The sequence below is a fragment of the Chiloscyllium plagiosum genome, chromosome 5, assembly GCF_004010195.1.
Source record: "Chiloscyllium plagiosum isolate BGI_BamShark_2017 chromosome 5, ASM401019v2, whole genome shotgun sequence".
NCBI classification, from domain to species: Eukaryota; Metazoa; Chordata; class Chondrichthyes; order Orectolobiformes; family Hemiscylliidae; genus Chiloscyllium; species Chiloscyllium plagiosum.
In genome coordinates, this window is record NC_057714.1 from 30,790,132 (window position 1) to 30,816,315 (window position 26,184).

The window sequence follows — 26,184 nt, forward strand, 5'->3', positions numbered from 1 at the left end:
TGCAGTTTATGTGGTGAAGGTGCTCCCACAATGTGGTTGGGTAAGAGACATTACAGATTATTCATTACATCAACAGTGATTATTTGAAGATAATGTCCAAATCAAGAACAGTTTGTAGTTTTATTATCATGCTTATAATTTCACAAAAATACTATTGAGAACTTTAGATATAAGGCCAGAGATGGAGATTTTAGGTCAGATGACCAAAAGCATTGCCAAAAAGCAGGTTTTGAGGGATTTCTTAAAGGTGGAAAGCAGACCTGTGAGGTTTTGTCTGAAAATTCCAGACCATGTTGCTTTAGTAACTGTAGAATCAGCCACACAGTTGAAGTAATGAATTAACAAATCGTTGGGAGACTCGAAGAAAATGAGTTGTCGAGGTCTCAAAGGATGTGTAGTGCAGGGAGCTGGGGATGATAACAGCCAGGAATCAAATCAAGAATGAGAATTTGAAATTGTTGTTGTCTTTTGACGGATGAACATGTTTGGGGAGAAGTGAGCACGTGGGTGATCTCAATTTTTCTTGAGATTACAGGGAGGTTGAATTTGGGAAGCTGGCCAGGAGTGTGTTTGGATAATTAAGTCTGGAGATAACACACGATGGATGAGAGTTTCAGTATATGAGCTGAGATGAGGGTGGAATCAGCTAGAAATAGTGGTGTTGGAGTGGGACCGGGCTGTCACTCTCACCTCACCTCTGGGATTCAGCTGGTTGTCAGGTTGTGAATCAGGGATGTAACACAATCCGGAGCTGAGTGGCCATGGTGGAGCCTAAAATGAGTGTCGCTCAGCTGGCTGTTGCTGAGCAGCTGCTGCTTGATAGCCCTGTTGATGACTACTTCCATTACTTTACTGCTGATCGAGTGTGGACTGACAGAGGGAAATTGGCTGGGTTGGATTTGCCCTGTGTTTTTGTGTTGAACATCCCTGGGCAATGTTCCACATTGTCGGTAGATGCCAGTGCTGGAGCGGTCCGTGGCTTGGTGGGTGGCAAGTTCTGGAGCACAAGCCATCAGTATTATTGCTAGAATGTTAGCAGGACCCATAGTCTTTACACTACTTAACCATTTCTCGATATTGTTCGAACTAAATTGAACTGGCTTAAAGCTCACATCTGTGATGTTAGGAACCACTGGAGAAGGCTGAGATGGATCATCTCACTTTGCATCTGGCTGCAGATTGCTGTAAATGCTGCCATCTTATCTTTTGCATGGATGTATGAAACCCCTCCATCAGTAAGGGTGGGGATATCTGTGGTGCTTCCTGCAACGAGTTGTTTATTGTCCATTGCCATTCACAACTGGGTGTGGCAGAACTCTGATCTGATCCACTGATTGTGGGATCACTTAGTTCTGTTGCTTGCTGCTGATGCTGTTTGATGTGCAGATAGTCCTGCTTGGTAGCTTCACCAGGTTGGCACTTCATTTTTAGGTATGCCTGCTGCTATGCCTGCTGCTGCTCATGGCATGCCCTCCTTTCCTGTCCATTGTAATGGGTGAGTGCGGGATTTACAAACCCATGAGATTACAGATTGTGCTGGAGTACAGTTCTGCTCCTGTTGTTATCCCACAGTGCCTCAGAGAGGTCCAGTTTGAGTTCCTACATCTGTCCAATTAAGCATGGTGATAGTACCACTCAGCACAATGGAGGTTTTTCTCAACTTTAAGGTGAGGCTTTGTCTCCAAAAAGACTGTGGGATGGTCGCGCTTACCGATACTGTCATGGACAGATGCGTTTGCAGCTGGCAGATTCATACTGATAAGATCTAGTATGTTTTTCCCTCTTGCTGGTTCCGTTACTGCCTGCTGCAAACCCAGTTGAGCAGCTATGTCCTTGAGGACCCGTCCAGCTCAGTCAGTAATCCTGCTGCTGAGCTACTCTTGGTAGAGGACATTGAAATCCTGTACCCAGAGTAGGCTTGTCACCATTTTATTGCCTCAGTGCTTCCTCCAAGTGTTGTTCAATATGGAGGAGCACTGATTCATCAGCTATGGGAGCACGGTACGTGGTAATCAGCAGGAGCCATGAGACTTCCTGGTGTCCAAAGTCAATGCTGAGTACTCCCAGGGCAAATGGTTCCTGTGTGTACACTACTGTGCCATCACCTCTGCCTGGTCTGTCCTGCTGGGGTGACAGGACATATCCAGAGATTTCAGGAGAAGGTGAAGACTGCAGATGCTGGAGATCAGAGTCGAGAGTGTGGTGCTGGAAAAAAACCAGCAGGTCAGACTGATGAAGGGCTTAGGCTCGAAGCGTCGATTCTCCTGCTCCTTGGATGCTGCCTGACATGTTGTGCTTTTCCATCATCACACTCTCTATCGAGGGATGGTGATGGTGGTGTCTGGCCATTATCTGTAAGGGATTACTCTGTGAGTATGACTATGTCAGGCTGTTCCTTGACTAGTCTGTGAGACAGCTCGCCACGTTTTGGCCCAAAAAAAACAGATGTTAGTGAGCAGGATGTTGCAGATTCGAGAGGGCTGATTCTGTGGTTGTATTTTCTAATGCCTTGTTAGATGCCAAGTGGTCCATCCAGTTTCATTCCTTTGTTGAGACTTTGCAGTGATTAATACAGTGAGTAGCTTGTTGGGTGACTGTCAGGTTGGCAGGAATTTTTTGCCATTGACAATGGTTCCATGGAGATCAGGAGATTCCTAATTCGTTATTTTTTCTTGAATTCAGATTCTACAATCTGCCGAGCTGGGATTCGAACAAAGACTTCAGTTGTACATTTTAATATTCTGGATAAAAGTTAAATATATTAGGTTTTTTCACTCATTTTAAATATCACTAACCCTGGTTTTGTTTCTTTGTAAAACACTGTCCATCATCCTGTCTCCTTCATCCTTCCCTCCAACAACAAGAGCAAGGAGCACATTGAGTTTCTCTGTCACTAAGACTGAGACAATCCAATCAGCTGCCTCTGCTGCTTCCCTCCCTCCCACTAGCCCACCGAGGCAAACTGCCTCACATGGTGTTCCTGATTTTTGTCCCAAACTTACATCTTTCTCCAGTCTCTTGTCAAGCCTTATCAGAGCTCATCTTGATCTTTTACTAGTCTCACTAAACTACAGACATTCCAACTCTGTTTCCTCCTCATCACTCCCCCTCGCCAATTCACAGATATTGTTCCTTGTTCTGTCTGTCTGTCTTTTCTGGTTATGTCCTTCTCATCCATTCTGCAAAAAAACCTAACATTTGACCTCCCCATCATTTGTAAGTCCTGCTCCATCTCCACTTTCCCTTTCCTTTCTGAATTCCTTGTATTTGGTGTCCCTCAAGGATCTATCCTTGGTCCCTCCTCTTTCTCACCTACGCACTGCCAGGAGGTGACATCGTCCAAAAGCACAGTGTGAGATTTCACATGTACACTGACGATGTCCAGCTCTCCCTCCCCACCATCCCTCTCCATTGCTCCAGTTACTCAGTTACCAAATTGCTTATCATATTCCCACTACTCGATTAACTGCAATTTCCTCCAAAGAAACATTGTTACGGTTAAACCCATTACCTTCAGTTGCTATTACAAATTCCTTTCCCTTACTGCTGAGCCCCTCCCTCTCACTGGGTGCAGTCTGAGATAGAACTAGACTCTTCACAACATTGCTGTCATATCTGTAACCCCAAGGTGACCTTCTGATCAGACATCTACGCAATCACAAACACCAGGAATTCCAATCTCTAAAATGTTGATTGTCTCCACCTCACCCCAGCTCCATTGCTACTGAAACCCCTTACCCGTGTCGGTGTTACCTTAAACTTAATGAATCTGAAATGAACCCTTGATTTCGTGACTGACCCAGAATCTGCTAGCTTTCAGTGTTTCCTGCACAATTACCCCCAGATTCCTTTGTGGTGCAGCTTTCTACAGTTTCCACCATGTAAATAGCACTCTGTTCTTTTATTGTCCCCTCCAAAATGACCGACTTCACTTTTTCCCAAATTATACTCCATCTGACAACTTGTTGCCCCCTTCTCCTGTGCATCTCTCTCTCTTCACAATCCTCTTAGAACTTTACAGTTATTCCAGGAGTTTCTCCCCCCCCCCCCCCGACTTCTAAACATTTACTGGGAGCACTGGGCAGTGGGAAGCATGGAGAGTTGCTCTGTTTTTAGAGATACTCTATGGGAGGAGCTTGCTGCCCATTGGTCAGAATGGAGGCAACTTGCCCATCGAGCTGCATGAGCCTTTCACACCGCATGTCTTATTGATGAGGCACAGCGGCAGCACAGAAGGAAAAAAAAAGCAAATCCTGCTCTCCACATCTCACTGACTCTTGAAATATTCTGTCCCATGTGTCAAAGATCTGCCCTGTTTAGTCGCATGAAATTCCAAGGTGGAAACTCCTAGAAACCCAGATAGATTTCCACCTGATCTGACTGCTGACCTCCACAAGGGGTAATGTGTCCAGTCATCCTGGGCCAGGAGGAGGGGATGATGCAAGTTTCTAATCTGAACTGACAGTGATGGATTTTATAAACTTGTATTACAGGATACTACAGGTGGACATTCAGATGGTAATCTCAGTCATTGTAACATCTAACTCTGATTGAATTAGTCAATTCATCAGGACCTGGATATTTGCATTGTGTGTGAGTATTGTATTCCATCTGAATCCCATTTGCTGCATAAAAGTTCTCCTTTGAATCTTCCCAAACCTTTAATGTGTGTCCTGTAATCCTTGTATAATGAGCTGATGGGTATAAGGTTTATTATTATAACGTGTAACTTTTCTAAACGCCTCTGCCACAGCTCCTCTCAATTGCCTTTGCTAAAAGGAGAACACCTCAGTTTCCCCAAACCCCTGATTCCCCAATGTCTGTTTGCTCTCTATAAGGCACACATCAGGATTGTGTTGGAACATTCTCCACTTGCCTGCATCAGTGCAGCCCCCAACACTATTAAAGAAAGTGAACATCCTCCAGGACAAAGCATTGTGCCTGAGTGGTGTCCCATCCACTACCTTCAGCATTCCCTCTCCCCATCCCAGAGACACAGTGGCATCACTGTGTAAAAGGTAAAGGCAGCATTGTCCTACCAGACCATAAGGCTGCTCTCTCATTAGGGAGGAAACTGGAGCACCTGGAAGAAACCCATGCAGACACTGGGAGAATGTGAAAGTCCCACAGAGACAATTGTCCAAAGCTGGAATTGAACCTGGGGACCTGGCAGCAGTGCTAATCACTGAGCCACTGTGCCACCCTAAAATTGTAATTTGATTCACAACTACCACTTCCTCTGATAGCTCATTCCACACATAAACCATTGTCTGAACAAAAATAAAAAAAAATTCCCGAATGCCTTTTTAAAGCCGTTCTGCTGTCACCTTAAAAGGTATGCACCCAGTATTGAATCGTGTCCCTTCCTGGAAAGGACACCTGCTGTTCACATTACTGATACCAACCCTCCATGATTTGAGAAACGTCTAACAAGGTCACTCCTCAGCCTCCTGCGCGCCAGTGAAAGATGTCGCAGCCTATCCAGCCTCTGCTTATAATTCAAACTATCCATTCCCATCAACATCCTGATAAATCCCTTCTGAATCCGTTCCAACTACATAATATCCTCCCGATATCAGCATGACCAGAACTGGACACAGAATTCCAGAAAGGCCTCACCAACCTCCAAAATAACGTCCCAACTCTTGTACTCAAAGATCTGAGCAATGAAGGCAAGTGTGCTAAGCACCTTCTTAACCACCCTGTCTACATGTGACACAGACTTGAAAGACCCGAACCCCTCGGCCTCTTTGTTCCATATCACTACTCGAGGCCCTTTTTTTAATTAGTGTAAGTCTGCCCTCGTTTGTTTTATCAAGATGTAATATTTTGCATTTATTCCAATCCAAAAATCCCAAAAAACCCTGAGCATTAAAGACAGTAGGAATATACTTAAGAGGGAAATCAGGAGGGCAAAAAGGGGACATGAGATAGCTTTGGCAAATAGGGTTATGAATAATCCCAAGGGTGTTTATAAATACATTAAGAACAAAAGGGTAACTCGAGAGAGAATAGGGCTCCTCAAAGATCAGTAAGGTAGCCTATGCGTGGAGCCGCAGGAGATGGGAGAGATACTAACTGAATATTTTGCATCAGTGTGTACTGTGGAGAAGGACATGGGCAATATAGAATGTGGGGAAATAGATGTCGACATGTTGAATATGTCCATCTTACAGAGGAGGACGTGCTGGGTGTCTTATAACCCGTAAAGCTTGGTTAATCCCCAGCACCTGATCAGGTGAACCCGAGAACTCTGGGAGGCTGGGAATGTGATTGCTGGGCCTCTTGCGGAGATATTTGTATCTTCGATTGTCACAGGTGAGATGCTGAAAGACTAGAGGTTGGTTAACGTGGTGCCACTATTTAAGAAAGGTGGTAAGGACAAGCCAGGGAACTATCGACTAGTGAGCCTGACATTGATGCTGGGCAAGTTGTTGGAGGGAATCCTGAGGAACAAGATGCGCGTGTATTCTGAAAAGCAAGGACTGATTAGTGATAGTCAGCATGACTATGTGCGTGGGAAATCATGCCTCACAAAATTGATTGAGTGATTTGAAGATGTATCAAAGAGGATTGATGAGGGCAGAGAGGTGGACATGATCTATGGAATTCAGTAAGGCGCTCGACAAGATTCCCCATGGAAGACTGGTTATCAAGGTTAGATCTCATGGAATACACGGAGAACTAGCCGTTTGGATACAGAACTGGCTCAAATGTAGAAGGCAGGGTGGTGTTGGAGGGTTGTTTTTCAGCTTGGAGGCATGTGACCAGTGGAATGCCACAAGGATCAGTGCTGGGTCCACTACTTTTCGTCGTTTATATATGTGATTTAGATATGCGCATAGGAGGTATAGTTAGTAAGTTGGCAGATGACACAAAAATTGGAGGTATAGTGGACAGCGAAGCAGGTTACCTCAGATTACAACAGGATGTTGTTCAGATGGGTGAGAAGTGGCAGATGGAGTTTAATTCAGATAAATGTGATATGCTGCATTTTGGAAAAGCAAATCTTAATAGAACTGATACACTTAGTGGCAAATTCCTAGATAGTGTTGATGAACAAAGATATCTTGTAGTGCAGGTTCATATTTCCATGAACATAGAGTTGCAGGTAGATAGGATATTGAAGAAAGTGTTTGGAATACATTCCTTTATTGATCAGAGCATTGAGTATAGAAGTTGGAAGGTCATGTACAGGACATTGGTTCGGCCTCTTTTGGAATATTGTGGCAATTCTATTCTCCATCAATCGGAAGGATGTTGTGAAACTTGAAAGGGTTCAACAAAGATTTACAAGGATATTGCCAGGGTTTGAGCTGCAAGAAGAGAGCAAAAAGGCTGGAGCTTTCTTTCCCTGGAGCATCAGAGACTGAGGAGTGACCTCCATAGAGGTTTATAAAATCATTGGTAGCATGGATAGGGTAAACAGACAAGGTCTTTTCCCTGAGTAGGAGAGACCAGAAATAGAGAGCATAGGTTGAGGGTGAGAGGGGAAATATATAAAAGGGAACTAAGGAGCAACTTTTTCACAGAGAGTGGTGCGTGTATGGAATAAGCTGCCAGAAGAAATGGTGGAAGCTGACAATTATAGCATTTTAAAGGCATTTGGATACTTGACATGAATCGGAAAGATTTAGCGGGATATGGCCCAGGTGCTGGCAAGAGGGATAAGATTAGGTTCGGATATCTGGTCGGCATGGACAAATTTGACCGTAAGGTTCTGTTTAGTGCTGTTCATCTGTGACTCACAGCTCAGTGGGTTTCAGTCTCTTCAAAGATAAATCTTAGTCTGTTTTATTTAGTAAAGCTACAACATTCAGTAGGGCGACGGTTTATATCTTTAAATACACATCTTATGATACTTTGATTAAGTTTTTTAATATAAAATATTGGTACTAATTTATTCTAGAGTAGTGTTTTGTAAAGCTGTAAGACTATGTGCCTTTTTCTGGGTCTGTTAAGGTGCAGAGATGGCCATTCGTACAGTGATGTGCTCTTCCTGTTGGATTTAGGAGATTAAGGAAAGTTTCAATGATCCTGATTGTCTGCAGGAAGTGAGGATGCAAATCCTGTAGGATTTCATGGATCAGATGGAGCGATGGTTAAAGGTAATGAAGAATTTACAGGAGCCCGGAGGGGGGGGGGGTGATAGGTGGCAGTTTCAGAAAGATAGGAAAACTGCCAGTCCAGTCAGGTAGATGGGTTTCCTCTCGGAAAGGGAGGAGTGGAGGGCAAGTAGTGCAGGAGTCTCCTGTGGTTATTTCCATCTCAAACAAGTATACTGTTTTGGAAAGTGTCGGGGGTCACAGACTCTCAGGGGAATATCGCACTGACAGACAAGTTACTAGTGTAATGTGAGGTATATCAGGTTCCACGCGATCGAGGGTGATAGGGGGTTCTCTAGTCTGCAGCACAGACTGCGGTTTCTGACAGTGAGACATCAGAATAGAGTGGTGCCTCCCGACTGTCTGGGTGAAGGATGGCTCCGAGGGTGCAGAATATTCTGAAAGGGGAGAATGATCAGTGGGAGGTCGCTGTACATTGGTACCAATGACATAAGAGAAAAGGATGAAGTCCTGATGAGAGAATATAGCAAATTAGCCTGGAGGATAATAAGCAGGTCCTTGTGGGTAGTAATATCTGGATTACTCCCGGTGCCACATGCTAGTGAGAGTAGGAATAGCAGGGTAGAGCAGATGAATGCGTGGCCAAGAATCTGATACAGTGGAGAAGGATTTACATTTTTGGATCATTGGAATCTCTGCTGGGGTAGAATTGATGTGCATAAGAAGGATGGATTACACCTGAATTGGAAGGTCTCTAATATCCAAGCAGGGAGATTTGCTAGTGCTACTTGGGAGGCATTAAGCCAGTGAGGGAGTGGGGGTAAACCTAAAGAGATAGTGAGAAAGGAGGTAAGTCTGAGGCTGGTACAGTTGAGAAGTTAGACAGGCAACGGCAAGGCACAGAATGAGGTAGGACTGACAATGTACAATAGACAATAGGTGCAGGAATAGGCCATTCTGCCCTTTGAGTCAGCACCACCATTCATTATGATCATGGCTCATCGTCCACAATCAGTATCCTGTTCCTGTCTTATCTCCATAACACTTAATTCCATTATCTTTAACAGCTCTAATCATCTCTTTCCTTGAAAGTATCCAGAGACTTGGCCTCCACTGCCTTCTAGAGCAGAGCATTCCATGTGTCCACTACTCTCTGGGTGAAGACATTTCTCCTCAACTCTGTTCTAAATGGCCTTTCCCTTATTTTTAAACTGTGTCCTCTGGTTCTGGACTCACCCATCCGTGGAAACATGCTTCCTGCCTCCAGAGTGTCCAACCTTTAATAATCTTGTAGGTCTCAATCAGATCCTCTCTCATTCTTCTAAACTCAAGTGTATACAAGCTCAGTCACTCCAATCTTTCAACATATGATCATTCCGCCATTCCAGGAATTGACCTCATGAACCTACCCAACACTCCCTCAATAGCCACAATGCTCTTCCTCAAATGTGGAGACCAAAACTGCACACAAAAATTCCAGTGTGATCTTACCAGGGCCCTGTACAGCTGCAGAAGGACTTCTTTGCTCCTATACTCAATTCCTCTTGTTATGAGGCCAAGCATGCAGTGAGCTTTCTTCACTACCTGCTGTACCTGCATGCTTGCTTTCATTGACTGGTGTACAAGAATACCTAGATCTCGTTGTACTTCCCCTTTACCAAACTTGACTCCTTTTAGATAGTAATCTGCCTTCCTGTTCTTGGCTCCAAAGCGGATAACCACACATTTATCCACATTAAACTGCATCTGCTATGCATCCGTCCACTCACCTAGCCTGTCCAAGTTAACCTGTATTCTCATAACATCCTCCTCACATTTCACCCTGCCATCCAGCTTTCTGATATCAGCAAATTTGCTAATATTACTTTTAATATATTCATCTATATTATTAATGTATATTGGAAACTGCTGCGATCCCAGCACCCCACTAGTCACTGCCTGCCATTCCGAAAGGAAGCGTTTATCACTCCTCTTTGCTTCCTGTCGGCCAGCCAATTTTCAATCCAAGTCAGTATATTCCCCTTTGTAAATCCATGCTGACTCTGACGAATCCTATTACTGCTATCCAAATGAGCCATAATTTCATCTTTTATAATTGACTCCAGCATCTTTCTCACTACTGACATCAGGCTAACTGGTCTATAATTCCTTGTTTTCTCTCTCCCACCTCTCTTGAAAAGTGGGACAACATTAGCCAACCTCCAATCTGACTCTACATCTCCTGATTCTGTGTCTCCCCCTTCTCAAGGGGCAAAACGTCATCCATCACCAACAGGGCCATCCCACCCCCTCTGCCCATCAGTCTGTCCTTTTGATAGCATGCAAGAGGTTTGACAGGGAAAGCAGATGAGCTTAAGATATGGTTTTGAAAATGGGACTGGGATATAGTGGGTATTACAGAAACGTGGCTTAAGTTGAAAAGGACGGCGCTTAATGTTCCAGGGAATAGATGTAAGAGGAAGGATAGAAAGGGGGATAAGAGAGAAGGTGGAATGGTGTTTTTGATTAGGGATAACATTATTGTTGTGCTTAGGGAGGATATTCATGGGAGTTCGCCCGGTGAACTTACTTGGGTTGAACTGGGAAATAAGAACAGGATGATCACCTTATTGAGGTTGTCTGTGTGGGTTTCGTCCGGGTGCTCTGGTTTCCTCCCACAGTCCAAAGATATGCAGGTTGGGTGGATAATCCAGGCTGAATTGCTCATATTGTTCAGGGATGTGCAGGTTGGGTGGATTGGCCATGTGAAATTGCCCATAGTTTTCAGGGATGTGCAGGTTGGGTGGATTGGCCATGTGAAATGACCCATAGTTTTCAGGGATGTGCAGGTTGGGTGGATTGGCCATGTGAAATTGCCTACAGTGTTCAGGGATGTGCAGGCTAGGGGGATTGGCCATGGGAAATGCAGCATCACAAAGGTAAGGTAGGAGGATCTAAGGGTCAGTGTGGATGTGATGGGCCGAATAGCCTGCTTCCACACTTGGGATTCTCTGACGATAATTCTACTAGTTTTAAAATAGTTGCAGAAAATAATAGACCAGATCTAAAAGTTGGTGTTCAAAATTGAACAAAGGTGAATTTTGACAGTACAAGGTGAGAACTTTCAATATTTCTTTGCAACCCCCAGATAAAGGGACGGCTGGAAAGTGGGAACATAAGAACAGAAGGAATAGGAGCAGGAGTAGGCCATCTGGCCCCTCAAGCCTGCACTGCAATTCAATAAGGTCAGGGCTGATCTTTTCATGGCCTCAGCTCCACATTCCTGCTCTCTCACTATAATCCTTAATTCCTTTCCTGTTTGCAAATCTACATTTTGCCTTAAAGACATTCAAGTTGATAATGTCAACTGCTACACTCAGCAGGGAATTCCACAGATTCATAACCCTTTAGCTGAAGAAGTTCCTCCTCAACTCTATCCTAAATCAGATACCCCCTTATTTTGACGCTATGCTCTCTAGGTTGCCCCCCCCCTCCCCGGTGGAAATAACCTCCCTGCTTCTATCTTACCTATTCCCTTCTTAATTTTAGTTTTTCCAATACAACCTCCCATTCTTCTAAATTCCAACAAGTATAGTCCCAGTCTATTCAGTCTCTCCACATACACCAACCCTCTCAACTCCCGACTCAAACTAGTGACCCTCCTCTGCACCCCCTCCAGTGCCAGTACATTCTTGCTGATGTAAGGAGATCAAACCTGTACACAGTACTCCAGGTGTGGCCTCACCAGCACCCTGCACAGCTGCAGCATAACCATCCCTCTAGCAAGGAAGGTCAGTAGACCCTTCACCATCTCTTTTAGTCCCCTGGTCACGGGGACCCATGTACTTTTGGGCTGTTATCTTTCCCAACACTGCCTCTTTACTAAGAATGACTGACTGTTTCCATGTCCTCATATGCCATTGCCTCCATAGGCCTGTGAAAATGAGACAACAAAAGTACATAGACAGTATGTTCCTGTTAAAGCCAAGTCTGGTAGGTGTAGAGAATGCTGTGTGTCTAGAGAAATTGAGGGTCTGGTCAAAAAGATGAAGAAGGGATATGGCAGGTACAGACAGCTGGGTTTGAGTGAATCCCTCGGAGTATAGGGGCAGTAGGAGTACACTTGAGGGAAAACAGGAGGGCAAAAACGATACATGAGATTTTAAGGACAATCCAAAGAAATTCTACAAAACACCTAAGGACAAAAGAGTAACCAGGCAGAGAATAGAGACCTTCAAAGATCAACAAGGCTGTCTGTGGAACCACAGAAGGTGAGAGAGATACTATCTGAGGATTTCATGTCAGCTTTTAGTGAAAGAGGATATGGAAGCGAGAGACTTTGGAGAAATAAATCGTGATAACTTGACAACTGTCCATATTATAGAGGAGGTTGTACTGGATGTCTGATACATAAAGCTGAGTAAATCTGTGTGACCTGATCAGTGTATCCCAAATCTTTGTGGGAAGTTAGGGAAGTGACTGCCGGGCCCCTCGCTGAGATATTTCTATCACCGATAGCCACAGGTTAGGTGCTGCAAGACAGGCGCCATTATTTGAGAAAGGTGATGAGGAAAGGCCAGGGAACAATACACTGGTGAGCCTGAAGTTAGTGGCAGACAAGGTGTTGGAAGGAATTCTGAAGGACAGGCTTACATGTAATTGGAAAGGCAAGAAGTGATAAGGTTTAGTCAGCATGGCTTTATACATAAATCATTAACTTGGACTTCAGAAAGACATTCAAAAAGGTTCCACATGATAGACTGGTTAGCAAGTTAGACACCATGGGATACAGAGAGAATCAGCTATTTGGATACAAATTGGCTGGAAGGTTGGAGACGGAGGGTAGTGCTTTTCGGACTGGAGGCCTGTGATGAGCAATATGGTGTAAGGATCGGTGCTGGGTCCATTGCTTGTCATCATTTATATCAGTGATTTCTATGTGAATATATGAGGTATAGTTAGTGGGTTTACAGTAGACATCAAAATTGGAGGCGCACTGGACAGCAAAGAAGGTTACCTCAGAGTACAATGGGACTTCAATCAAATGGGCTGAGGATTATCAGATCGAGTTTATTTCAGATAAATATGAGGTGCTCCATTTTGTAAAAGCAAATGAGGGCAGGAATTATACACTTAATGGGAAGGTCCTGGGGAATGTTGCTGAATAAAGAGACCTTGGAGTGCAGGTTCATAGTTCCTTGAAAGTGGAATCATAGGAAGGGTAGTGAAGAAGGTGTTTGGTGTACTTGCCTTACTGGTCAGTGCATTGAGTAGTGGAGTTGGGACGTCATTTTGCTGCTGCACAGCACATTGAATTCTGGAATTCTGCTTTCAGTCCTGGTCTCCCTGCTATTGGAATGATATTGTGAAACTTGAAAGGGTTCGGAAAAGATCCGCAAGAATGTTGCCAGGGTTGAGGGTTTGAGCTATATAGGTAGAAGGTGAATAGGCTGGGGCTGTTTTCCCTGGAGAATTGGATACAATTGTGAGGGGCATGGGTAGGGTGAAATTCCAGGGTCTTATTCCCAGGATATGTGAGTCCAAAGCTTGGGGGCACAGGCTTCAGGTGTGAGGGAAAAGATTTAAAAGGGATCTAAAGGGCAATGTTTTCCAGCTGAACATGGTACGTGTATGGAATGAGCTGCCAGAGGAAGTGTGGAGGCTGGTACAATTACCCAATTATGCCTTTGAGATGTTGTATGTGATTAGCAAAAGTTTAGAAGGATATAGCCAAGAGCTGGCATATGGGTTGAGATTAATTTAGGATATCTGGTCGGCAAGGACAAGTTGGATCGAAGGGTCTGTTTCTCTGCTGTACATCTTTATGGCACTACTAAAATTAAGATGGGTTTCTCTTTGTTGGAGAGTTAGCAGAAGATCAGATAATTCTCCTTGGAGCTGAGAAGGTTAGGCAGTGATTTCGACCAGGAGCAGATTTGTTTCCAGGATATTTAATTTACAGAGAGACAGAGGGAGAAATTATTAACGCCACAATTTTTAGTAACTACCTTTCAGTAACTGGCAAATAATGCAGGTTAAAAATGTGAAGATTATTTTACTCACTAAGTTCTGAGCATCTGGAACAGATTGACTGACAGCTGGATGCAGATTCAGTAGTTATTGTCAAGGAAAATTTGGAATTTAACTTTTTTAAGGAAGGATTTGGAGGGCTACAGACAAATGGGAGGTGAGTTGGGATAGACTGGCACCATCTCCAGAGGGGGAAGAGTACAGCCCCAATGGGCTGAATAGCCCCAAACCCCTGTGCTCTGTGTTACTGCCCCATTCACTGTGAATGTTGAAGATCATCCCAGGGCAGAGTCATAGAGACATACAGCATGGAATTAGACCCTTTGGTCGAACTGGTCCATGCCAACCAGATATCCCAACCTAATCTAGTCCCATTTGCCAACACTTGGCACATATCCCTGTACGCCCTTCCTATTCACATACCCATCTAGATGCCAAATGGTGTAATTGTACCAGCCTCCACCACTTCCCTGAACAGAAGATTCCATACACACACCAATCTCAGTGTGAAAAAAGTTGCCTCTTGGGTCCCTTTTAAATCTTTCCCCTCTCACCTTAAACCCTACACCCTCTCGTTCTAGACTCCCCCGCCCCAGGGAAAAGACCTTGTCTATTTTTCCCATCCATACTCCTCATGATTTTATAAAGCTCTATGAGGTCAACCCTCAGCATCCCATGCTCTTGGGCGGAGCCCACTCATGTCACAATGGGGCCCAGGTGATTGACAGCAACTTCAGACCAATAGGAGAATTGGCGTGATCCTCCAGCCAATGGGAGTGAATTGGGGTGGGTCCAGCAGGCCAACACGTGGCCATGAGCTGTGCAGGCGCAGTGTCACGGTGAGGGGGGACCTAGTGAGTGTGAAGGGAGTGGGAGAGACTGCAAAGTCTGGGGAAGAAATGGAGCTATTGTGGACTGGGAGGGTTTATAAACGCACAGTTTTAGGCTGCTAGACCTGAATTAGAAATTCCTGGTAAATTAGAACCAAAAGAACTGCGGATGCTGTAAATCTCTCACAATAACCAAAAGGTACTGGTAAAGCTCAGCAGGTCTGGCAGCATCTGTGAAGAGAAATCAGAGTTAATGTTTGGATCCACTGACCCTTCCTCATAACTGATGTTACTGAAAAGAAATGTCGATTTATATGCAGAAGATAGGGGTTAAGGAGTAAATGTTAGGTGGTGATAGAGTGCAAAGAGATGGGAGCAGTTGGACAATGGAGTGGATAACGATCTGGCTGGGGGAGGGTGAATAGCTGTTTATGGGGACTGTTAGTGGCTAACCATAGGTAGTGTGTAATGGTAGGCTATGTAATACCAAGGCCTGGTATGTGGGTTAAGAGGCTAGTGCGCTAGGACATTGGAGAGTTCAGGACCTACAATTATTGAATTTGATACTGGGGCTAGATGGGTGCAGGGTCCCCAAGTAGAATATGAGGTGGTGTTCTTCCAGCTTGCGTTAACGTGTGGCACTGGAAAAGAACAGCAGGTCAGGCAGCATCTCAGGAGCAAGAGAATCGACGTTTTGGGCATATTCTTTTCATCAGGAATGCCGGGATTGGAGGGGGAGGGGGAGTAGTAAGAGGGTTGAGAGATAAATAAGAGGGATGTGTGCGGTTGGTGGGAAGGGAGCTAGGAAAGCAATAGGTTGATGTAGGTGGAGGGTAATGGAGAGAGGGTGGAGTGGATAATTGGAAGGAAGATGGACAGGTGGGACAGTTCAAGAGGGTGGTGTCGAGTTGGAGGGTTGGATTTGGGATAAGGCAGGGGAGGGGAGATGAGGAAACCTTGATTCTGTGGTTAAAGGGTCCCAATGTGGAAGATGAGGTTTTCTTCCTCCAGGCGTCGGGTGGCTGGGATTTCGTGGTGGAGGTGGCCCAGGACTTGCATGTCCTTGGTGGAGTGGGTGGGGAAGTTGAAGTAGTCGGCCACAGGATGGTGGCGTTGATTAGTGCATGCATCGCAGAAATGTTCCCTGAAACATTCCGCAAGTTGGTGTCCTGACTCCCCAGTGGAGAGGAGACCACGTCGAAAGCAAAGGCCGTAATGGGTGAGGTGTTTGGATGTGCAGGAAAATCTCTGCTGGATGTGGAACGGTCCTTTGGAGGTGAGGGAGGAGGTGTGGGCACAGGTTTTACACCTCTTGCATTGGCAAGTGAAGGGGCTGGGAGTGGGGTTGTTGGGGAGCATGGATCTGACTTGGAATTCACAGGGAATGGTCTCTGTGGAATGCTGAAAGGAATGGAGATGGAAATATACCTCTGGTGGGATCTGATTGTAGGTGGTGGAAATGGCGGAGGATGATGCATTGTATCTGGGTGAAAGGTGAGAACTGGGGGATTCTATCCTTGTTGCAGTTGGCGAGGTGTGGGAAGTGGTGGAGATGGACTGGAGAGTATTGTTGACCACATGGGAGGGGAAATTGCAGTCCTTGAAATACGGGGTGTTTTGGTATGTTTCTGGAGTGTTCTGCCAGCTTGCATCAAGCTTCACTGGAACACTGCGGTAAGCATGGGACCGAGATGTTGGCCAGGGAACAGACTCGTGTGTTAAAGTGACAGGCAACTGGAAGCTCAGGGTCTGTTTTGCAACAGAACGTAGATCATCAGCTGCCATTTCCAGCACCTCCACTGAGATGCTGCCAGACACAGGTTCCTCTGCCCTCCATTAACAGCTATGCACCCTCCCAGCCAGATTGTTATCCACTCCTTTGTCTTTCCTGTCTCTCTTTGGGCTCTGTCCCCACCTATTATTTACTCTTTAAACCCTATCTCCTGCAGTCCAAAGATATGCAGGTTAGGTGAATTGGCCAAGCAAAATTTCCCGTAATGCTCAGGGATGTATAGGTTAGGTGCATTATTCAGGAGAAATGTAGAATAATAGAGTCGGGGAATGAGTTTGGTTGAGAAACTCTTCAGAGGGTGGGTGTGGACTTGTTGGGCTGAATGGCCTGTTTCCACGCTGTAGGGATTCTAATTTTCCCAGCTGCCGTCGGTTCTGAGGAAAGGTTACTGGACCTAGAATGACCCTTGGTGTGTGCAGGAGGAGAAAACGGGAAAGGGGAGTTGGATCCAGTTTAGACTAGGAGGGTTTATTTACACTCTGAACAGGTAGTTAGGCCTGAATTAGAAACTCTTGGTCCCACGTTTACAGCAAATGGGAAAATGGCTGTGGCCCTCAGACAGTGATAGGTCCTGGGTTATGGTCGCCATCTTTATTGGGTGCAAGGTACAGCAAGGCGCATGGACATGTCCTCTTCCTGGGTGGGGAAGGGGTGATTTGAAGAGGGGCATTGACACATCAAACACACACCAAGAGAAGTGTTTGCCTTCACTATTCATCTTGCATTGACTGTGAGCTTTTTTGTGATTTCATTTTATAGGATATTAATTAAGAATAATTGAGACAGGGATCTCAAAAGCAATTTTCTATCGTCAGCAGGATCATCAGGATCTGAATACTATTGACATTAACTGTGGAAGGAGAAAGGTGTGTCTGTACTGTCTGTGGGAAAGTATCTATTATTTTTCAAGTAAAAAGCAGAAAGATGTTCAAATTAGTGGTTGGATCACCCTAAGGTTTGTGCTCTGCAGCTGAGGAAGGAGATATTGCCCTGAGAGGGAGCACAGATTTATCCAAATTACACCTAGTCTCTTTGTAGGACCTGTCAGATTGGTCCCAGTCACCCACTTCATGATGTTAACCTGTAAACTCCTTATTTTCAATTCCCTGCAAACTTCTCATTAAAATTCCTTATGGACTCAAATTCCAGCACCATTTCAGGTGGAATGTCCCAGATTCTGACAACTGTCTGTTCATCCAGAAACTGCAGAAGTCTATGTTGACTCTGGAGTTACAAAGGGCTGAATTGAAAGATGAGATGTTGTTTTTGAGCTCCTATTGAGGTGCATTGGAACAGTACAGGAGGCTGAGGGCAGTGTAGGTATGAGCAGACAATGAAAATGACAGGGCTGCACTGTGAGGGCTGCTTGGCTCAATGAGTGTGTTTTGGAGTTGGGTGTAGACAGAGCGAGGTCAGACAGGGAGAAGGTGAACCTCAGCTTCAGTTATAGTTCAGGCTATTCAGAAATTCACATGGTCCCAATCGGAACAGGCAGTTTGTAAGTGAAACCTGCTGAGTTTTTAAAAAGTTTTTAAAAGTATAAAATGTCAGCAAAAGTAAAGATCAGAGCTTTAGATTATAATGGAAATGTTTGAAGTGAAGAAAGGTTGCTAGCTCATTTAAATTCTGTTAATGAGAGTAACGATCTGAAACTCGAGAGACGTTGTGACAGGAGCCCTCAGACCTGTAGTGTGCTCCTCTTGTACAATATGGGAAATAAGGGACGCTTTCAGTGTCCCTGACGGCTATGTGTGCAGGAAGTGTGTCCATCTGCATCTACTGGGAAACTGCTTTTCAGACCTGGAGCTGAGAGTGGACTCACTGTTGAGAATCTGCGATACTGAGAATGTTATGGACAGCATGTTTAGTGAGCTGGTTACACAGGCAGAAAGGGAATGGGTGACCATCAGATCAAGTAAAAGGCTCAGGAAGGAAGTGCAGGACTCCCCAGCGGTTATTCCCTTCTCATACAGATATTGTGCACCGCTTGGGATTCTATAAGGGGGGAACAGGTGGGGTGGCCTCTCAGGGGAAATCAGCAATAGCCAGATTCATGACACCACAGATAGCTCCGCTGCACAGAACTGGAGGAAGGAGAATGGCAGAACTATAGTGACAGGGGATCCAGTAGTCAGGGTCAGAGACAGGCGTGTCTGTGGCCACAGACATGAATCCAGGACAGTGGAATTGAACCCAGGTCCATTTATTGATAAGTGCACAGAACAATAAAGGTCAGCGTCCCAAATGCAACTTTCAGCACTTGATCACCCTGAAGCTCTACTTTCCAAAGACTGTGCACTTGTTCTGAGCCCTTCAGAGGGATTGAAGGGGATAGGGAGAAAACAGGAACAGGGTTGTGTTGTAATCTACAAAATAACGGTCACCCTCCCCTCTCGGTTTCCCCCCTCTGTCTTCCATCCCCCATCGTGCTTCCTCCCCACCACAGGGAAAATACCTTGTGTATTTACCCTATCCATGCCCCTACTGATTTTATAAACCTCTATAAGGTCACCCATCAGCCTCTGATGCTCCAGGGAAAACAGTGTATTCATCCTCTCCCTGTAGCTCAAATCCTCCAACCCTGGCAACATGCTTGTAATACTTCTCTGACCCCTTTCAAGTTTCGCAATATTGTTTTGATAGGAAGGAGACCAGAATTGCATGCAATATTCCAAGCGTGGCCTAACCAATGTCCTGTACAGCCGCAATATGACCTCCCAACTCCTATACTCAGTGCTCTGACCAATAAAGGAAAGCATACTAAACACTTTCTTCACTATCCTATCTACCTGCGATTCTGCTTTCAAGGAGCTATGAAGCTGCACTCCAAAGTCTCTTTGTTCAGCAGCACTCCCGAGGACCTTACCATTAAGTGTATACATCCTGCTAATATTTGCTTTTCCAAATGTAGCACCTCACATTTATCTAAATTAAACTCCATCTGCCAGTCCTCAACCATCTGATCAAGATCCCATTGTAATCTGAGATAACCCTCTTCACTATCCACTACACCTCCAATTGTGATGTCATCTTACTAACAATATTTTCTATGTTCACATCCAAATCATTTATATAAATTATGAAAATTAGTGAATCCAGCGCCGATCCTTTGTGACACCCCACTGGTCACAGGTCTCCAACCTGGAAAGCAACCTTCCACCACCACCCTCTGTCTTCTGCCTTTGAACCAGTTTTGTATCCAAATGGCTAGTTTTAGATTAGATTAGATTACTTACAGTGTGGAAACAGGCCCAACAAGTCCACACCGACCCGCCGAAGCGTATACCACCAAGACCCATACTCCAACGTTTACCCCTTCACCTAACACTATGGGCAATTTAGCATGGCCAATTCACCTCACCTGCACATTTTTGGATTGTGGGAGGAAACCGGAGCACCCGGAGGAAACCCACGCAGACACGGGGAGAATGTGTAAACTCCACACAGAGAGTCGCCTGAGGCGGGAATTGAACCCGGGTCTCTGGCGCTGTAAAGCAGCAGTGCTAACCACTGTGCCACCGTGCTCTGTATTCCATGAAATCTAACCTTGCTAACCAGTCTCCCATGGGGAACCTTGTTGAGCACCTTACTGAAGTACATGTAGCTCATTTCCACTGCTTTGCCCTCATCAATCCACTTTGTTGTTACTTCAAAAAAATTGACTCAAGTTCATGAGACGTGATTTATCACACACAAAGCCATTATTAATATCCAGGACTTAACTCTGTACATTGGGGTCTGCGTCACCCAGTTATGGGTGTTAATATTCTGGATAAAGGTCCCGTACACCAGCTTTCTGTTGGTGACTGTGTACTGAGTCTTGTTAATAACACCAACACAGATGAGTTCCTTTTAAAAGGCAGTCCCTATATTCCTAATCCCCCTGCCATCTGCTCTGTCTCCTCCATCCCCACCGTAGACAGTAAGTGGGAAGAGCTCATGGAGTTTCCATGTGAGTGAGAATGAGAAAATATCTTCCCTTCTTTCCACTAGCCGACCAAGAAATGGTGGTAGCGTCCTTACCTCTGGACCAGGAGAATCGGGTTCAGAGTTGAGTAACAGCATCTTTGAAGAGGCTGATTGGAAAACGTGCCCAAGCCACCAGGCCATGCTGTCTCCCAGCTGTCCCTGCCTGAGTCTCCAAACAGAATCTTCCTGTAGTTTCTCTCCTGTCAGACTCTCCCATTGCTTAGTTTGTCCAGAATCTCCTGCTGCTGCACTGCTCCTGTCCCTCACTGACCTGTCCATCCCCCAGTGTCCTCCACATTCATTCATTGTTTACAATCCCATTGTCCCAGTCCTCCAGCCCCACCCCCTCCACTCTATTGGGCAGCAGCTGCTGTCAATCAACCAGGCTCCTGTGTGATCCGGAGCATGCTCTGTAGGAGGGGAGACCAGTGCACGGGCACAGTGCTGGCCAATTGTTGGTGTATGTGCAGTATGGGTCAGTGCCAGGGAGGCTGTGGGTGTGTGGGATTAATCTGTCATTGGCAGTTCCTCCCTCTGAAAGCAGGACCCAGGGGAATGGCCCCTCCCCTGGTATCCTGACGAGTGGTCAAAGTATCAATGGGGAAGCATTTTGCAGAATGTTATCAGAACTCTTGTGAAGTTTCAGGAATGTTATGGAGAGGGACAGGGGTCGGCCTGTAATTAGAGTTCTAATCTATTTCATTTTAGTTCAACCAGATATGATTTGGCCAGTGTGTGCAGGATGGTTCTCATCAGAGGACCGGAGTGGGGGAAATAAATAAGAGGTTCCAGATTGGGGGAAATAATCAATGTGGGTCTGGCCAGGAAGGACACCCTGGGAGGTGGGAGGAGGATTCATCAACACCCCGGAAGCTCCGAGTCAGACTCATTGATTTGATTAGATTTCCTACAGTGTGGAAACAGGCCCTTCGGCCCAACCAGTCCACACCGACCCTCCGAAGAGCAACCCACCCAGACTCATTTCCCTCTGACTAAAGCACCTAACACTATGGGTAATTTAGCATGGCCAATTCACCTGACCTGCACTGTCAGTCTTTGGATTGTGGGAGGAAACCAGAGCACCCGGAGGAAGCCCACGCAGACACTGAGAGAATGAGCCCGAGGCTGGAATCGAATCTGGGACCCTAGTGCTGTGAGGCAGCAGTGCTAACTACTGTGCCATCATGCCACCCCTTTTTTTGGTTCTTAGTCTGTAGACAGGAGCGAGAAAACTGAATTCAAAGAGAGGAGAGAGTGTTAGAATTGGGTGTAGAGGGAAGGAGTGAGGAGATTGGTTTGGATTTCAGCTCTCAGAAGAGAGAAATTGTGAGACTGAGATTTAAAGATTAGATTAGATTTTTTTAGATTAGATTACATTACAGTGTGGAAACAGGCCCTTCGGCCCAACAAGTCCACACCGACCCGCCGAAGCGTAACCCACCCATACCCCTACATTTAACCCTTACCTAACACTACGGGCAATTTAGCATGGCCAATTCACCTGACCTGCACATCTTTGGACTGTGGGAGGAAACCGGAACACCCGGAGGAAACCCACGCAGACACTGGGAGAACGTGCAAACTCCACACAGTCAGTCGCCTGAGGCGGGAATTGAACCCGGGTCTCAGGCGCTGTGAGGCAGCAGTGCTAACCACTGTGCCACCATGCCGACCACAAAAGCTTTGGGGGAAACAAAGAAACTACAATTTAATAATATAATTGTCTTATGAATTTCCATCCTGTGTTAACAGTGGTGACCTGTTTTCTCTATTGTAGGGTTGTAGGGTTCTGAAAGGGCGGATTTGTGGATGAGAAATTCAAATTGAACTTCCTGTTCAGTTTTGCTGGTTACTTGATCCGTGCCGATCTGAATATCATTGGCCTTTTCATGTGGAAGGAAAGGTGTGTATTCTGTCCGTGGGCGAATATTTCAAATGTCAGTGTGTCTGGAAAAATTACTGAGACGCAGCCAAGTCCATGTTAGCATGGTGACTGTGGAGAGAGAGTTCATTTGCTTTTAAAAGTCTGAAAAAACATGGCACATTTCCCAGGAACAATTAAGCTACAGATTTGTTTTGTATGAGGACAAGTTTTAAATTAATCATGCAACCAGAAAGACAGAAGGATACCTGCAGCATGGAAAACGCTATGAAAACGGAATTGTTGTAAAGGAGTTAATTCTCGATCATGGTTTGTAATCCATTGGCGTTGTCACGTCAGTTCCAATGCTGTGGGGAAACACTGGAAATGTGATGAATGTAATGTAGGTTTCAGTTATTAAACTGTAAAAAGGTGCAGAAGAAATTTACAAGGATGATGCCAGGTCTCAGGGGTCTGAGTTGCAAGGAGAGGTTGGACAAGCGAAGATTTTTTTTTGTTTCGAGCAGTGGAAACAGAAGGGGAGATGTTTTCTGGAAGTGTAAAAGATCATGAGAGGCCTGGGTAAGGTAAGCACTCAGTCTTTTTCCCAGGAAATCAAGGACTGGAGGGCATCAGTTTACGGTTAGAGGAGAAATTATGAAAGGGAACCTGAGGGGCAACTGTTTTATGGACTGAGCTGCCAGTGGAAGTGGTTGAGGTGGGTACATTAACGACATGTAAAAGACATTTGGACAAATACATGGATAGCAAAGGGTCAGAAGCAGATGGGCCAAGTGCAGGGAAATGGGGTTCATGTGGATGGACATTTTGGCCGGTATGGGACAGTTTGGGCCAAAGGGCCTGTTTCTGCTGTAGGACTCTGACTCCAAGTATATTTACTATTTCACCCGCTATCTCTGGTAGCATCCTGGGATGTATTCCATCAGGGCAAAGAGACTTGTCTACCTTTAGCTCCATTAGCTTGCCCAGCTCTAACTCTCTCGTGATAATGGTTATTTCTAGGTCCTCACCTTCCTCCATCTCCTTGTCAATTACTGGCATGTTCTTCGTATCCTCCACTGTGAAGACTGACTGCTGTGTCCTCATATTCCTGAACCCTGCTGGATAGCAATAACTGGGCACAGAACTCTGAAAGGTCTTCTTTGAGTCTTTATTGATGAGACATGGCAGCTACCTGGATAGTGTACATGCAGAACACCTCCAGGCAGCATCAGGTAACTTCCCGCCTGTCCGATGTGCCGCTCCCATTCTTATACCTTTGTGGTTTTGAATGGACGCTGTCTCTCATTATTATCGCCATGGAAATGGCAGTTAAAAAGTCGAGTTCAGCTCAGCACTTTGTGGTTAAACCACATACCCCTCCCCCACGCCCCTGTGGCTCAGTCAGGTATCTGACAGGCGGTTCAGTTTCAGTGGGGCTGTCTGTCAGAATTCTGATGTGGAAGAGCCAGTGTTGGAGCGGGGTGGGTAAAGTTAAAAACCACACATCACCAGGCGGGGTGGGTAAAGTTAAAAACCACACATCACCAGGTTATAGTCCAACAGGTTTACTTGGAAGTACAAGCTTTTGGAGTGTGCTGTGATTTTTAACTTGATCAGGATTATCTCTATGGTAACAGTTACGTGCTTCAACAATTACTGAGGCCATGTGTTCCCCACACAATAGGTTTCCCTCTAGCAGTGTAAACTGCTATTCTGGCCCTGGGGATAGCTACTCATCACTTTTCTCCCCCAATCCCATCTAGCTTTCTGTTGATCTTTAAAGTTTTTCTAATCTTCTAGTTTCTCCTTGGTCTTTGCCAATTTGTATGCTTTCTATTTCAATTTGATAGACTCCCTTATTTCCTTAGCCACCCATGGCAGATTACTCCTTTTCCTACAGTCCTTCCTTTTCACTGATATATACTTTTGCTGAGCAGTTTGAAAAAATTCTTTGATATTCCTCCACTGTCTGTCAACTGTCCCAACCTAAAGTCTTTGCTTCCAGTCTACATTAGCCAACTCCTGCCTCATCCTATTATAGTCTCCTTTGTTTAAGCACAGGATTTTAGGATTGGATTTAATCTTCCCGCTTTCCAACTGTATTCTAAATTCCACCATACTTACCACAAGTCTTTTATCAGATTACGAGGTGAGGCAATGTTACCTGGGTGTTTTGGTTTTCATTGTCAGAGACTTGGCTTTGTAATAACGTACAGGATAGATATTCACAACAGAGTATTCTGGAAGGTGTGAATGTACTACACAGTCTAAAACCATAAATCACTGTCGCCCCTCAGTTTACATGATTTGGAGATGCCGGTTGGAGATGCCGGTGTTGGACTGGGGTGTACAAAGTTAAAAATCTCAACACCAGGTTATAGTCTCACAGGTTTAATTGGAAGCACACTAGATTTCGGAGCGTTGCTCCTTCATCATGATCCAGTTAAACTATAACCTGTTGTTGTGTGATTTTTAACTCTCCTCAGTTTAAAATTGCAAAAGCATTATCTCTACATGCTTCCGCACTAAGTTTGGAACGCTAATCCACCTGACTATCCTGCATTATCTGAAAATCTCCTTTGGTGAAGGTGGTGAGTTTTGGATTCAGCTTTCCAGTTATTACCATAAGAAGATAAGCACTGGGCACAGGAGAAGCAATGCAGCCCTTCGAACCAGCTCCACCCTTTAATATCATGATGATTGAGCTCACCTCGGTCTCAGCTGGATTTTCCCGCCTGCTCTCTCTCACCCTTCAACTCATTGCAAATTAAACATCTGTATCTCTGCATTAAATTTGCTCATTGTCCTGGCATCCAACGCATTTTGAATAGGGAATTCCACAGATTCACAGCACATTGAGATAAGTACATTCTTCTTCATGAAAATAGAATAGAATCCCTATAGTGGTCCACACCAACCCTATAATGAGCATCCCATTCAGACTCACCCATTCTCTGTATTTCCCATGGTTAATGGCTTAACCTGCACAGGCATGGACACTGTGGGAATTTAGCATAGCCAATCCACCTAACCAGCACATCTTTGGACTGTGGGATGAAACTGGAGCACCCAGAGGAAACCCGCACAGACAAGGGGAGAACGTGTAAATTCCACACAGTCGCCTAAGTCTGGAATCAATTCCAGGTCCCTGACGCTGTGAGTCAGCAATTCTAACTATTGAGCCACCTCTGTTTAAAGTCTGCTCCTCCTATTAACCACCCCATGCCCCAGTTGGCTGAATCTATATTCCTTACATCAGAAAATCAGGTTGTGGAAGCAGATGTCTCAGTAAAACCCAGTGACAGTCCATATGTTCTGTGTGTCTGAATGGGGATCCTATACACAACACCCTCCAGTCCACACTTTTAATTTTCTTTCCAGAGACATGGCTCCAATGGCTTCATGGGGACTACAACTCCCACAATCCCTGAAGCAGGGACCACACGTGTGTGGGGAAACCCAGCACTGTACATGTATAGAATGTTGGCGGGTTTTGGAGCATGTGCTTTGGGGAAGTATACTTTGCGGAAAGTATTTCACACTGTGTGATTGGCTGGAGGAAGAATGCATCTGCTTATAGTATTGATCAGTTGGAGTGTCAAAGTGCCACCACACCAATGTAGGACCACCCTCCATCCCCAATTCATTGTAATG

The 26,184-nt window shown here is 45.2% G+C and overlaps 1 long non-coding RNA gene across 3 annotated transcripts in view; it reads left to right on the forward strand.

The window, feature by feature from the left end:
- Positions 1 to 26,184, forward strand: part of LOC122549784 — a 26,675-nt gene continuing 491 nt past the window's right edge. Inside the window, exons 1-3 of one of the 3 annotated variants that reach the window (XR_006311656.1) lie at positions 1 to 40; positions 4,494 to 4,593; positions 22,452 to 22,569. This is a non-coding gene — a long non-coding RNA (uncharacterized LOC122549784). Of the gene's footprint in view, positions 41 to 2,728; positions 2,766 to 4,493; positions 4,594 to 22,451; positions 22,570 to 26,184 lie in introns of those variants that run through there. The other 2 variants (XR_006311657.1, XR_006311658.1) reach the window with 2 other exon arrangements.